We start from the raw sequence: 12059 nt of genomic DNA on the forward strand, positions 1-12059 counted from the left end.
TTGCATGCCTGCTCAGAAAACCTCAGAGCCTTTTCCTTGACTATGGTATAGAATTTCTTTAGCTTGTGCTAAGTTACTGGTCTGGATCCATATGATCTCTTTGTAGTTCTTTATACATATGAATTATTTGTACTAGTCAAGGTGAATCACTGGATTTTCTTCAGACATGCATGTGTCTCTATCACACAGCAAAATCCCAGTCTCTCCCTGTTAAAGTTAATAGCATTTATTGTTTATAGAACAGTTATCATCTTCTGTATGTTATTTTAGTTTTTACTCTTCCCACCTATGTATTATGAATCATTAAACTAAAAAATTACAGCCTTATTACCTCAAAACCTAAAAGTGATTGAAATATATAAAGTATCACTTTCTTAAGCTAACAGGATCTTATGATTTATTTTTGGGAATTCCTTCACTAACTAGAGTCTCTTTCCTAAGAAATATCTGATTCCCCAAGAGAGATAAATATATTTTTTTTGCTAAAGTCACTTTCTAATTGTTTCTTCTCTTCCCATCCTCAAGTTAGCCTGAGTAGCTGATTTAATTGGGCCAAGATTCTTGTGGCTTTTCTTTTTGAGAGGAAAGCTTAATGTTGAGATCTTTGATTGGAACAGTCTTTTAAAAAATTCTTTGGTTTTCAGATTAGACAAGTACTGACTGGGTTGGCCAAAAAGTTTGTTTAGTTTTTTCATAAAATAAAAGACTTTATTCACTTTCACCAGTAACTTTATTGATTTGGGTATTTTGAGTATGTCTGTCTCCTTCTATTGGCTTCTAGTTGGCAGAGGCCAGAAGTGCTGCTAAATGTCTTCTAATACATAGGATAACCCCACAGCAAAGAATTATTTGGCCAAAATGTCAGTAGTCCCAAGAAACTTCGAAATCACTTTTGAACAGTTAGTCAGTCATAGCACCTTCTCCACATAGTGCACAAATCATTTTGTTGCATTTCAGTTGTGTTTTTACCTTTCTTGAAATGATAAAGTATAATATGCTGGAAATGTTGAATATTTTCTTCTATCTTCAATATGAAAATGGCTACACAAAAATTCACTAATTTTGATGTTTCTTAAAAAATGCACACTGATAAGATAGCTATCACAATACAACCTAACAGAATTGTTTTGAAAGAAGTTAAAGACTAGTAAACACTACCAGAGCAATGGTAGTAAACACTACCATTGTATGGAAAAAAACTAAACAGACTTTTTGGCCAACCCAATAGTGTACGTGCTTTTTATTTTTATCTATCTATTTATTTATTTAAATCCTCACCCAAGGACATGTTCATTGCTTTTAGAGAAAGAGTAAGGGAGAGAGAGTGAGAGAGAGAAACGCTGATCAGTTGCTTCCCCTATACACCCCAACTGGGGACTGAATCCTCAACCTAGATATGTGCCCTGACCAGGGATTAAACCTGCAACGTTTGTTGCAGGGTTGGTGCTCCAACGAACTGAGCCGCCAGGCTATGGCTGCATGCTTTTTATTTTAAACACTCAGTAAAATAATGAAGTGAGGAATTCTAATACATTGTCACAGTCCTTGAAGACAAATATTGTTATGTTCATTTAAATTTAGGTTTATATCCCTTTATTTTTGAAAGATATTTATTTTTTAGAGAGGGAGGAAGGGAGGGAGAAAGAGAGGGAAAGAAACATCAATGTGTGATTGCCTCTCGCGTGCCCCTCAGTGGGGAGCTGGCCCGAAACCCAGCCATGTGCCCTGACTGGGAATGGAACTGGAGACCCTTTGGTTTGCAGGCTGACACTAATCTACTGAGCCACACCAACCAGGGCCCTTTCTTTTTTAAAATGATATTTTATTGATTATGCTATTACAGTTGTCCCAATTTTTCCCTCTTTGTCACCCTCTACCCAGCAACCCCCACTCCTTCAGGGAATCCACATACTGTTGTTCTTGTCCATGGGTCATGTGTATAGGTTGTTTGGCAGATGTATTTGTCAGTATACATCTCCTGTGCTATACTTCCATGGCCGTTCTGTAACTTCCTATTTGTGCTTCTTAATCTTCTCACCTCTTCACCCATTCCCCTTACCCCGCTTCCATCTGGCAACCATCAAAACATTCTCTGTACCCATGATTCTGTCTGTGTTCTTCTTGTTTGTTGCTTAGTTTGTTTTTTGATAGAAATATATTTGTTGACATTTTATTGTTCATAGTTTTGATCTTCTTTTTCTTAAATAAGTCCAAAATAATGGGTTGATAATGATGAACTTCTTTGCTTTTTCTTGTCTGAGAAGATCTTTATCTGCCCTTTAATTCTAAATGATATCTTTGCTGGGTAGAGCAATCTTGGCTATAGGTCCTTCATTTCATAACTTTGAATATTTCTTGCCAATTCCTTCTAGTCTGCAAGTTTCTTTTAAAAAACAAACTGACAAACTTATTGGAATACCCCTGTAGGTAACTGCTTTTCTCTTGTTGCTTGTAATATTCTCTTTATCTTTACCTTTAGCATTTTAACTATGATGCGTCTTGGAGCAGGCCTCTTTGTGTCCATCTTGTTTGGGGTTCTTTCTGGTACTTCGACTGGCTTGTCTATTTCCTTCACCAAATTAGGGAAGTTTTCTTTCATTATTTTTTCAACTAAATTTCCAATTTCTTGCTCTTTCTCTTCTACATCTGGCACCCCTGTGATGCTAATGTTGTAACATTTGAAGTCCCAGAGGCTGCTTACACTCTTCATTTTTTTGGATTCTTTGTGTTGTTGTTGTTGTTGTTAAAGCTTTTTTTAAAATTTTTAAATTTTTTTTAAAATACATTTTATTGATTATGCCATTACAGTTGTCCATTTCCCCCCTTCACTCCCCTCCACCCTGCATACCCCTCCCCCACCATTCCCCCCCTTTTGTTCATGTCCATGTATCAGGAGTACTTTAGATTCTGTATTGCCCATAGTATTCCTGCCCTCCCCCCTGTGTATTTTCTACCTACTGTCTATGCTACTTATTCTCTGTTCCTTCTCCCCCCTTCTCCTCCTCCCACTCCCCTGTTGCTAACCCTCCATGTGATCTCCATTTCTATGGTTCTGCTCCCCATCTAGCTGTCCTCTTGGTTTGCTTTTGTTTTAGGTGTGGTTGTTAATAACTGTGAGTTTGCTGTCCTTTCACTGTTCATATTTCCTGTCTTCTTTTTCTTAGATAAGTCCCTTTAGCATTTCATATAATAAGGGCTTGGTGATGATGAACTCCTTGAACTTGACCTTATCTGAGAAGCACTTTATCTGCTCTTCCATTCTAAATGAAAGCTTTGCTGGATAGAGCAGTCTTGGTTGTAGGTCCTTGCCTTTCATGACTTGGAATACTTCTTTCCAGCCCCTTCTTGCCTATAAGGTCTCTTTCCAGAAATCTGCTGACAGTCTGATGGGAACTCCTTTGCAGGTAACTGTCCCCTTATCCCTTGCTGCTTCTAGGATTCTCTCCTTCATTTTAGTCTTGGCTAATGTAATGATGATGTGCCTTGGTGTGTTCCTTCTTGGGTCCAACTTCTTTGGCACTCTCTGAGCTTCCTGGATTTCCTGGAAGTCTATTTCCTTTGCCAGACTGGGGAAGTTCTCCTTTATTATTTGTTCAAATAAGTGTTCCACTCATGGCTGTTTCTTTCCCCCTTCTGGTACCCCTATAATTCGGATGTTGGAACATTTAAAGATGTCCTGGAGGTTCCTAAGCTTCTCTTCATTTTTTTGAATTCTTGTTTCTTCATTCTTTTCTGTTTGGTTGTTTCTTTCTTCCTTCTGATCCACTCCATTGATTTGAGTCCCTGTTTCCTTTCCATCACTATTGGTTTCCTGTGCATTTCCCTTCATTTTGATCAGTTTAGCCTTCATATGTTCCTCTAATTTGTGACTATAATCAACCAGTTCTGTTAGCATCCTGATTGCCAGTGTTTTGAACTGTGCATCTGAGAGGTTCGCTATTCCTCGGTCACTGAGAGTTATCGGCCCTGGGGCTTTGAGTTCTTCTTGAGCCATATTTTGGACTGTTCGTGCCTGTTATGTATGAGGAGCGGAGCCCTAGGTGTTCACTAGGGCTGGGCAACTCAGTTGCTGGGTTGTGATGCTTATATGGGGGCGGGGTCAAAGGGAATCAGTGGCGGTCCCCTCTGCCTCCTCCCTCGGCCAGTCCTGTCTGTCCGTCTCACTGCTCACTCCTTTGCTGGTTTATCTGCGGGGCGCGAACATGGGTTCGCAGGTGGGGACTGTGCAGTCCTCTGCTGGGGCCTTCAGGGGGTCTGTCTCACTGCTCACACCTCTGCTGGTTTATCTGCGTGTGAATGTGTGACCTCGCTCAGCCTGCCCCGCACCCTCACTGGGTCTGAGATGCTACCCCGGCTGCCTTTGTGCCTGGGTTGCCTGGGTCGCCTGGGTCAGGGGATCCTTCCTGCCCAACCCTGCTCCGCTGCTGGCTCCGCCCCTCTTACTGGTCCCGGTTGAACGGTTCATTGTTGTCGGACTTCCATATAGTTCAGGTTTCTGTTCTTTGGCTGCGTCTTTGTTTACTAAACTTTTGTTGTATTCAAACTTGGTTGTGGGAGAAGGCACAGTGTTTCCACCTATACCTCCATCTTGGCGGAAGTCCTCTCCAAATAAAATATTTTTTAAAAAACCAAAAAACTTTTTATCCCCATTCCCCCCAGAACATTTTTTTTCCATTGTTTTGAGAGAGAAGGGAGGGCAGAAGTTGGGAGAGAGGGGAAGAGGAGGGAAGAAAGAAAGGAAAAGTTTTTAATCTTGGTCTAAAAATTCTGAGAGTGCAAGAGTTCGGGGTAAAAACAGCTTAATAAAAACCAAATCTTTCAGTGGATTGAGCTTGGGCTAGGAACCAAAGGGTCGCCAGTTCGATTCCCAGTCAGGGCACATGCCTGGGTTTCAGGCAAGATCCCCGGTAGGGGCATGTGTGACGCAATCACACATTGATGTTTCTCTCCTCTTTCTCTTTCCCTTCCCTTCTCTCTAAAAATAAATAAACAAAATCTTTTTTAAAAATCTTGAATAATGGATAAAAGTTATTTATTTAGCAAACATCATTAGTATGAGGCAAATGGAGAGCACAAGATAATCAACAGTAAAGTGCCAAGTTGAATACAAACAAGTGCCCTTCATTATTCATTGTTTACTTTTCTGATTTTAATGCTGGACCCTGCAGATCTAAGGGGTTTTTTTGCACAAATCCCTTTGATGACATTGTATTTTTTATCCTGTGTTAATTGATCAGTTACAGTATTTTGTGGTGGTGTCGTTGTAAGCTGCTTTGACATCTTTCTAGAATTGAGGAAAGCATAAGTACGTAGGTGTAAAAAATAATTGTCATGGTGGATGGTAATGGCCAGAAGAGATCATAAGTTTGGTCATGAAAGAGAGATCATTATTTGTCTAGAGTAGCTGGCAAAAGAGGTGGTGCTTGAAGCGTTGCTGCTGTTTAAATGTAGAGAGGTAGAACAGGATCCTCTCAGGAGAGAATATGAGAATAAGGAATGAAGAAATGCACAAGCTTTCCCTTTATGCCGCCCAAAGGTACTGCTGCATAGAGGAGGCATCATGAGAATTAATGGAGGTGGATCATCATCTTTCAGTATGTCAGGGCTACAAAAATAATGATTGCTAAGGGAGATTGGAAGTAATTAGAGTTTTTAACAAAGAACAGTCATTCGGATTTGTGTTTTTATAAAATTGATTTGAAAGACTGATAGTTTTTATAAAGTTGATTTGAAAGACTGATAGAATTTAGAATCAGAAGTTAAAATTCTACTCTGTGGTTCTGGTCAGATTTATTTCCTTAACTCTATGATGCATACACACATACATATATTATTATTATTTGTTTATAATATATATTTGCTAATTTGTCTTACCAGATTAAGTAAGGGCAAGTGGGACATTTATTTCAGAGAAATGACATCTATTATAAATTGTAGCAGAATAGAGGTTTAAAAAATAATTCATAGTGGTGTTGATCAGTGGATTGTTTGGATTAGCTTCATCAACTTGGGTGAGCTTTAATATCCCTGAACTTTTTATAGGAGTATCAAACGAAAGGCAGCCTTACCTTTCCTTTTCAGTATTTACATGAAAAAAAAAGCAGTACCAGTGCATTACATAACACCTTCTATAACTTGAATCTAATGTATGGACATAAGCTGACTAGCCATTTAACTGTTCAGATTTAAGTTGAGTAGGAAAGATTATCTTTTTCGCTGCTCTTTCGCATAGATTCCAGGAAGTTCATTGAGGTATCCCCTTTGGGAAGTGACATTGGCTTTTAAATGATCGTTTAACATTGAATATACTTGTATTATTCTTGTGTTGGGCAGTAGCTTACCTGTATAATTTGGCAGATAGATGCAAAAATTGTATTTTATTTCCCTCTTTATTATCCTTTGCATCCCTGTCCATCATTAGATTCTTGTATTTTTTACTTTTGCATTTCCTGGAGCATCTACTCTCTTTCTCTAATCCTGGTGTGTGGATACCTTACCTTGGATGTAAGTCTATTTTCTTACATCCTTTTCTGTCTTTAGCCATTTCCTGTTTAATTATGTTCTATACATAACCTCAGCTATACTGAATTTATCTGTGTTTTTTATTTGATGTTTGCTGTATGCTAACATTATACTATATTGACAAAATAAGTACTTCCATATTTTCTAGAAATTTCTTAGTCTCAATCTTTAGTCAAAACTCATTTTTTAAAAATACTCACCTGAGGACATTTTTTCTGTTGCTGTTTTAGACAGAGAGGAAGGGGGAGATAGAAACATTGATGCAAGAGGGAAACATTGATGCAAGAGAGAAACATTGATGCAAGAGAAATGTCAATTGATTGCCTCCTGTGAGTGTAGGGGCTAGGGATCGAACCAGTAGCCCTTTGTTATTGGACAATACTCCAACCAACTGAGCCATACCAGCCAGGGCTCAAAACTCATGAGGAGAAGAAACCATCTTATTTTGGACTTCCGCCAAGATGGAGGCATAGGTGGAAACACTGTGCCTTCTCCCACAACCAAGTTTGGATACAACAAAAGTTTTGGAGATCTAAGACACACCCAGAGACCAGAAAACCGAATTATACGGAAGTCCGACAGCTACGAACCGTTCAACCGGGACGGTAAGAGAGGCAGAGCCAGCAGCGGAGCAGGGTCGGGAAGGACAGATCTAGGAGCGCAGGCAGCCCGGACCTAGTCGGGGTGCGGGGCAGACTGACCAAGGTCGCACATTTGCGCGCAGTGAGACGGACCGCGCAGGCCCTGGGGGGCGAACCCAGTGGTGGAGGGCTGACAGCGGTGGCACACTCGCGTGCAGTGGAGCGGGGCGCATGGCCCTGGTGACGGTGGTGGCTGCGGTGCTGGTGGGGGTCGCGGCGGCGGGCTCCGGAGGGAAGCCATTGTCCATCTTTGAACCCGCCCCCACATACAACGTCACAACCCAGCGACTGAGTTGCCCTAATCTGGTGAAAACCTAGGGCTCCGTTCCTGCTACTTAATAGGCACGAACAGCCCAAAAGATGGTGCAAGAACTCAAAGTCCCAGAGCCAATAACTCTCAGCGACCAACAGATTGCCAGCCTCTCAGAAGCCCAATTTAAGACCCTATTTATCAGGATGCTCACAGAATTGGTAGAGTACAGTCACAAATTAGAGGAACATATGAAGGCTAAACTAATTGAAATGAAGGGAGATGCACAGGAAACCAATAGTGATGGAAAGGAAACTGGGACTCAAATCAATGGAATGGACCAGAAGGAAGAACAAAACATCCCACCAGAAAGGAATGAAGAAATGAGAATTCAACAAAATGAGGAGAGGCTTAGGAACCTCCAGGACATCTTTAAACGTTCCAACATCCGGATTATAGGGGTACCAGAAGGGGGAAAGAAACAGCCACGAGTGGAAAACGTATTTGAACAAATAATAAAGGAGAACTTCCTCAGTCTGGCAAAGGAAATAGAATTCCAGGAAATCCAGGAAGCTCAGAGAGTGCCAAAGAAGTTGGACCCAAGAAGGAACACACCAAGGCACATCATCATTACATTAGCCAAGACTAAAATGAAGGAGAGAATCCTAGAAGCAGCAAGGGATAAGGGGACAGTCACCTACAAAGGAGTACCCATCAGACTGTCAGCGGATTTCTCAAAAGAGACTTTACAGGCAAGAAGGGGCTGGAAAGAAGTATTCTAAGTCATGAAATCCAAACACCTACAGCCAAGATTGCTTTATCCAGCAAAACTTTCATTTAGAATGGAAGGACAGATAAAGTGCTTCTCAGACAAGGTCAAGTTCAAGGAGTTCATCATCACCAAGCCCTTATAATATGAAATGCTAAAGGGACTTATCTAAGAAAGAGATGATGAAAAATATGAACAGTGAAAGGACAGCAAACTCACAGTTATTAACAACCACACCTAAAACAAAAGCAAACTAAGCAGACAGCTAGATCAGGAGCGGAACCATAGAAATGAAGAACACATGGAGGGTTAGCAACAGAGGAGTAGGAGGAGGAGAAGGGGGGAGAAGGCACAGAAAATTGCATAGATGGTAGGTAGATAATAGATGGGGGGAGGGCAAGAATAGTTGGGGGAAATATAGAATCTAAAGAACTTGAGACACGTGGTTATAAACTAAGGGGGGAGAAGGGTGGGGGAGGGAGTGTGCGGGTGGAGGGGAATGAAGAGGGGAATAGAACAACTGTAATGGCATAATCAATAAACTATATTTAAAAAAAAAAAAAGAGCGCCCTGGCTGGTGTAGCTCAGTGGATTGAGCGCAGGCCTGTGAGCCACACGATTGCGGTTCAATTCCCAGTCAGGGCACAAGCCTGGGTTGCAGGCAAGTTCCCCGCAGGGGCCAGTTCCCAGCAGGGGATGCATGAGAGGCAACCATACATTGATATTTCTCTCCTTCTCTCCTTCCCTTCCTCTCTAAAGATAAATAAATAAAATCTTTAAAAAAAAAAGAAACCATCTTATTTTAATTATTAATAATTAGAATTAAATATTACTGTATTTACCTAAATTTACTGGAATATCGTATATTTAGCTCTGATTGTTTGGTCCTTCATTAATTAAAATTTAAAGTCAAGAGTATATATCCAATTCTACCCAGCCAAGACGTAATTCTGCCAGAGGCCTGTCATGACTTTTGACCACAGAGGTAGTTGCCCTTTCCTAATTGGTTTTATCTCTTATCAGTTCATCATATGGCTAATTTATCTGGTCTCAACACCTTTTAATTGTTTTCCCTTGTTCACTATAGCCTCCTGATTATAAAAATAGTTTAGATAAGTTAAGGAGTCACTTTCATTTTCTTCATATTTAAATTATCAAAGTTTTTATTTTGTATTGGAGAAAGATGAGGAATTGAAATTAGGTCAAAGCATTGAGTGATCAGAACAATGCTAATATGTACTGCAAAACCATATATGCAGTAGATATTGTATGTGTGTGTGAGAGAGACAGACAGACAGACAAACTGTAAAGCAGGGACACTTGTTTTCTACTATGACTAATCATTTGGTTCAACAAATGTATTAAATGTTTCTGAAGTTTATTTAAATCACTAAGTGGTACAGGAGTTATAAAGACTGACTACATCCTTACCATGACGGTTATTACAGGGTGAATTAAGCAAGTATAAACTAATAAACTTTCTGAAAAACTAGGGATGAAAAGCTCTAAGAGGCGTACATAAATATGAAAATGCAATGGAAGCCTAGAGACAGGAACAATTAACTTTGTAGGATTTTAGAAGCATTCAAAGAGAAGGAAGCATTTGTCTGTTAAGAAGTTGGATTTTCTTTTTGGCCTGGCTGATGAGGCTTGGTTGGAGTGTCGTCCCATGGGCTGAATGGTCTCAGGTTCAATTCCCAGTTAGGGCACATACTCAAGTTGTGAGTTTGATCCTCTGTTACGGCACATTTTAGAAGGCAACCAAGGGCAACTAGTTGATATCTCTTCCCTCCATGTCTCTCTCTCTCCTTCCTTTCTCTCTCTCCTTCCTTTCTCTCTCTCCTTCCTTTCTCTCTCTCCTTCCTTTCTCTCTCTCTCTTTTTTCTCTCTCCTCTTTCTCTCTCCTCTCTCTCTCCCCTCCCTCCCTCTCTCTCTCTCTCTCTCTCTCAGCAATGAAAAAAATGTCCTTGGCTGAGGATAAAAAAAGAAGTAGGATTTTATTGGGTGAAAAAGGAGAAAAGATAGTACACAGAGACATGAAAGTGCGTGGCACTTGTGAAGGAAAGAACAGCTAATTGTGGTTAGAATGCCAGGGTGCTGGGTGGGATTTGGTATAGGAGGAGGCTGTAACAGTACATAGTAAAAAAATGTAAAATGTTCCAGAAGAGTTTAAACTTCATTTTGCAGACATTAGAGAATCACCGAAAAATATTAACATCATCACATCTGTTTGAGGAAGATAATTCTAAGAGCTGTGAGGGATTAGATTAGAGAAGTTAGAGTAAAATCAGACAATTATGAGAGGTCTCTTGAAGTGGCCTAAGTAACAGATAATACTTTTTTCTAGTTCCTTTTCTTCCAGTTTATAATTTACGGTTAATTTTATTGTTAATTACTGAGAATTAAAATTTCGTTAAGGTAGTATCCTGTCCAGGGTTTGCAGTAACCTTTGGGCAAACTTTTTAAATTTTGTTGAGCTTGTTTGTTTATGTGTAAATATTAAGATAGTAATACCTACCTCACAGAATAGTCATTAGTATTAAAATGACAATATTTAAGCATCAGATACACAGTAAATACTAATAATTGGTGTTGATTTCCTTTACCTCTTTTATTTCCCAATTTAAGTTTCCTTAAACAGCTTTGTGGGGTTGGGTGGCATTATGTGTCAAAATAGCTTTCAAAAGTTTCACCCCTAAAAAGCCACTGACAGCAGAGTATTTCCTTCTTGTCAGGACTGCAGTTGCTCTTTGTTCAAAGTTGATATGTTTCAGAGGAACACAAGAGCCCCAGAAATATAATGGGTTTATGCATAATTGTTTTGACTTGTTTCCCACTTTTCTCAGACCAGAAATGAATTAAAAATAGGGATGTAATATATTTCTGTGACAATTCTATGATTAAATTTGGCTATGTATTATTAAGTACTATATATATATATAGTACTTATATATAAGTACTGTATATATATAGTTAATATATAACTATATATATATATATAGTTATACATTAATCCGAGATAGGTCTGGTCCCCACTTGAATATATTCTGTTCTGAAAAAGACTTCTTAGTGTTTCTACTTAGATGCCTTACAAGCATCTTAAATTTTGTGTTCATTATAAGACTCTTGATTTCCTGCCCATGCCACCCTCCTCAAACTTGTTCTTTTCCTCCTTATTGAATGACACTATCTTCCATCCAGTTGTTCATGCCAGAAACCTGGGTGTTACCCTTTTTACTTTTCCCAGCTTCCTCATGCAATCTAATCCTATTGGTTTTCCTTAGAAAATAGTTATTCTTCTCCATATCCATGTCCAAGCCACCATTAGTTTCTTGATTAGATGACTATTAATCTCTTAACCTCTACTTTTGTCTCCCTTTCAGCTTAATTTTCCCACAGCAGTAGAGTAATGTTTCAGAGTTAACTTGGTCATTTGTTTCCTCAGTGCCCGTAACAATACCTGATGTGTTTTGGGCACCCAGTAAATCTGTTGAATAGAACTCTTTTACTTAAATGTCCTCAGTGGCTCCTTATTGCCTACTTTTCTAGCATTATCTCTTGCAGCTCTTCTTTTTCTTTGACAGATGTTTTTGGTAATGCATATTGATTTCAAATCAGATTGAACTTTATTATACCAGGCATTTCAAAAAATGACGAAGCTCTTAGCCCCAGCAGGTGTAACTCAGTGGATTGAATGGGGGTTGTGAACCAAGGGGTCACTGGCTGGATTCCCAGCCAGGGCACATGCCTGGGTTGCAGGCCAGGTCCCCATTGTGAGCCACATGAGAGGCAACCACACACTGATGTTTCTCTCCCTCTATTTCTCCCTCCCTTCCCCCTCTATAAAAATAAAAAAAGAAAAGAAAATATTTTTAAA

At 39.6% G+C, this 12059-nt stretch overlaps 1 protein-coding gene across 4 annotated transcripts in view; it reads left to right on the forward strand.

Moving 5' to 3' along the window:
• Positions 1–12059, forward strand: part of ITCH (itchy E3 ubiquitin protein ligase) — a 107367-nt gene that overhangs the window by 33316 nt on the left and 61992 nt on the right. The gene's annotated exons all lie outside the window — the stretch shown is intronic.

Source organism: Sturnira hondurensis, unplaced genomic scaffold (assembly GCF_014824575.4).
Source record: "Sturnira hondurensis isolate 20B ecotype Veracruz unplaced genomic scaffold, ASM1482457v3 Scaffold0004136, whole genome shotgun sequence".
Classification (NCBI taxonomy): domain Eukaryota; kingdom Metazoa; phylum Chordata; class Mammalia; order Chiroptera; family Phyllostomidae; genus Sturnira; species Sturnira hondurensis.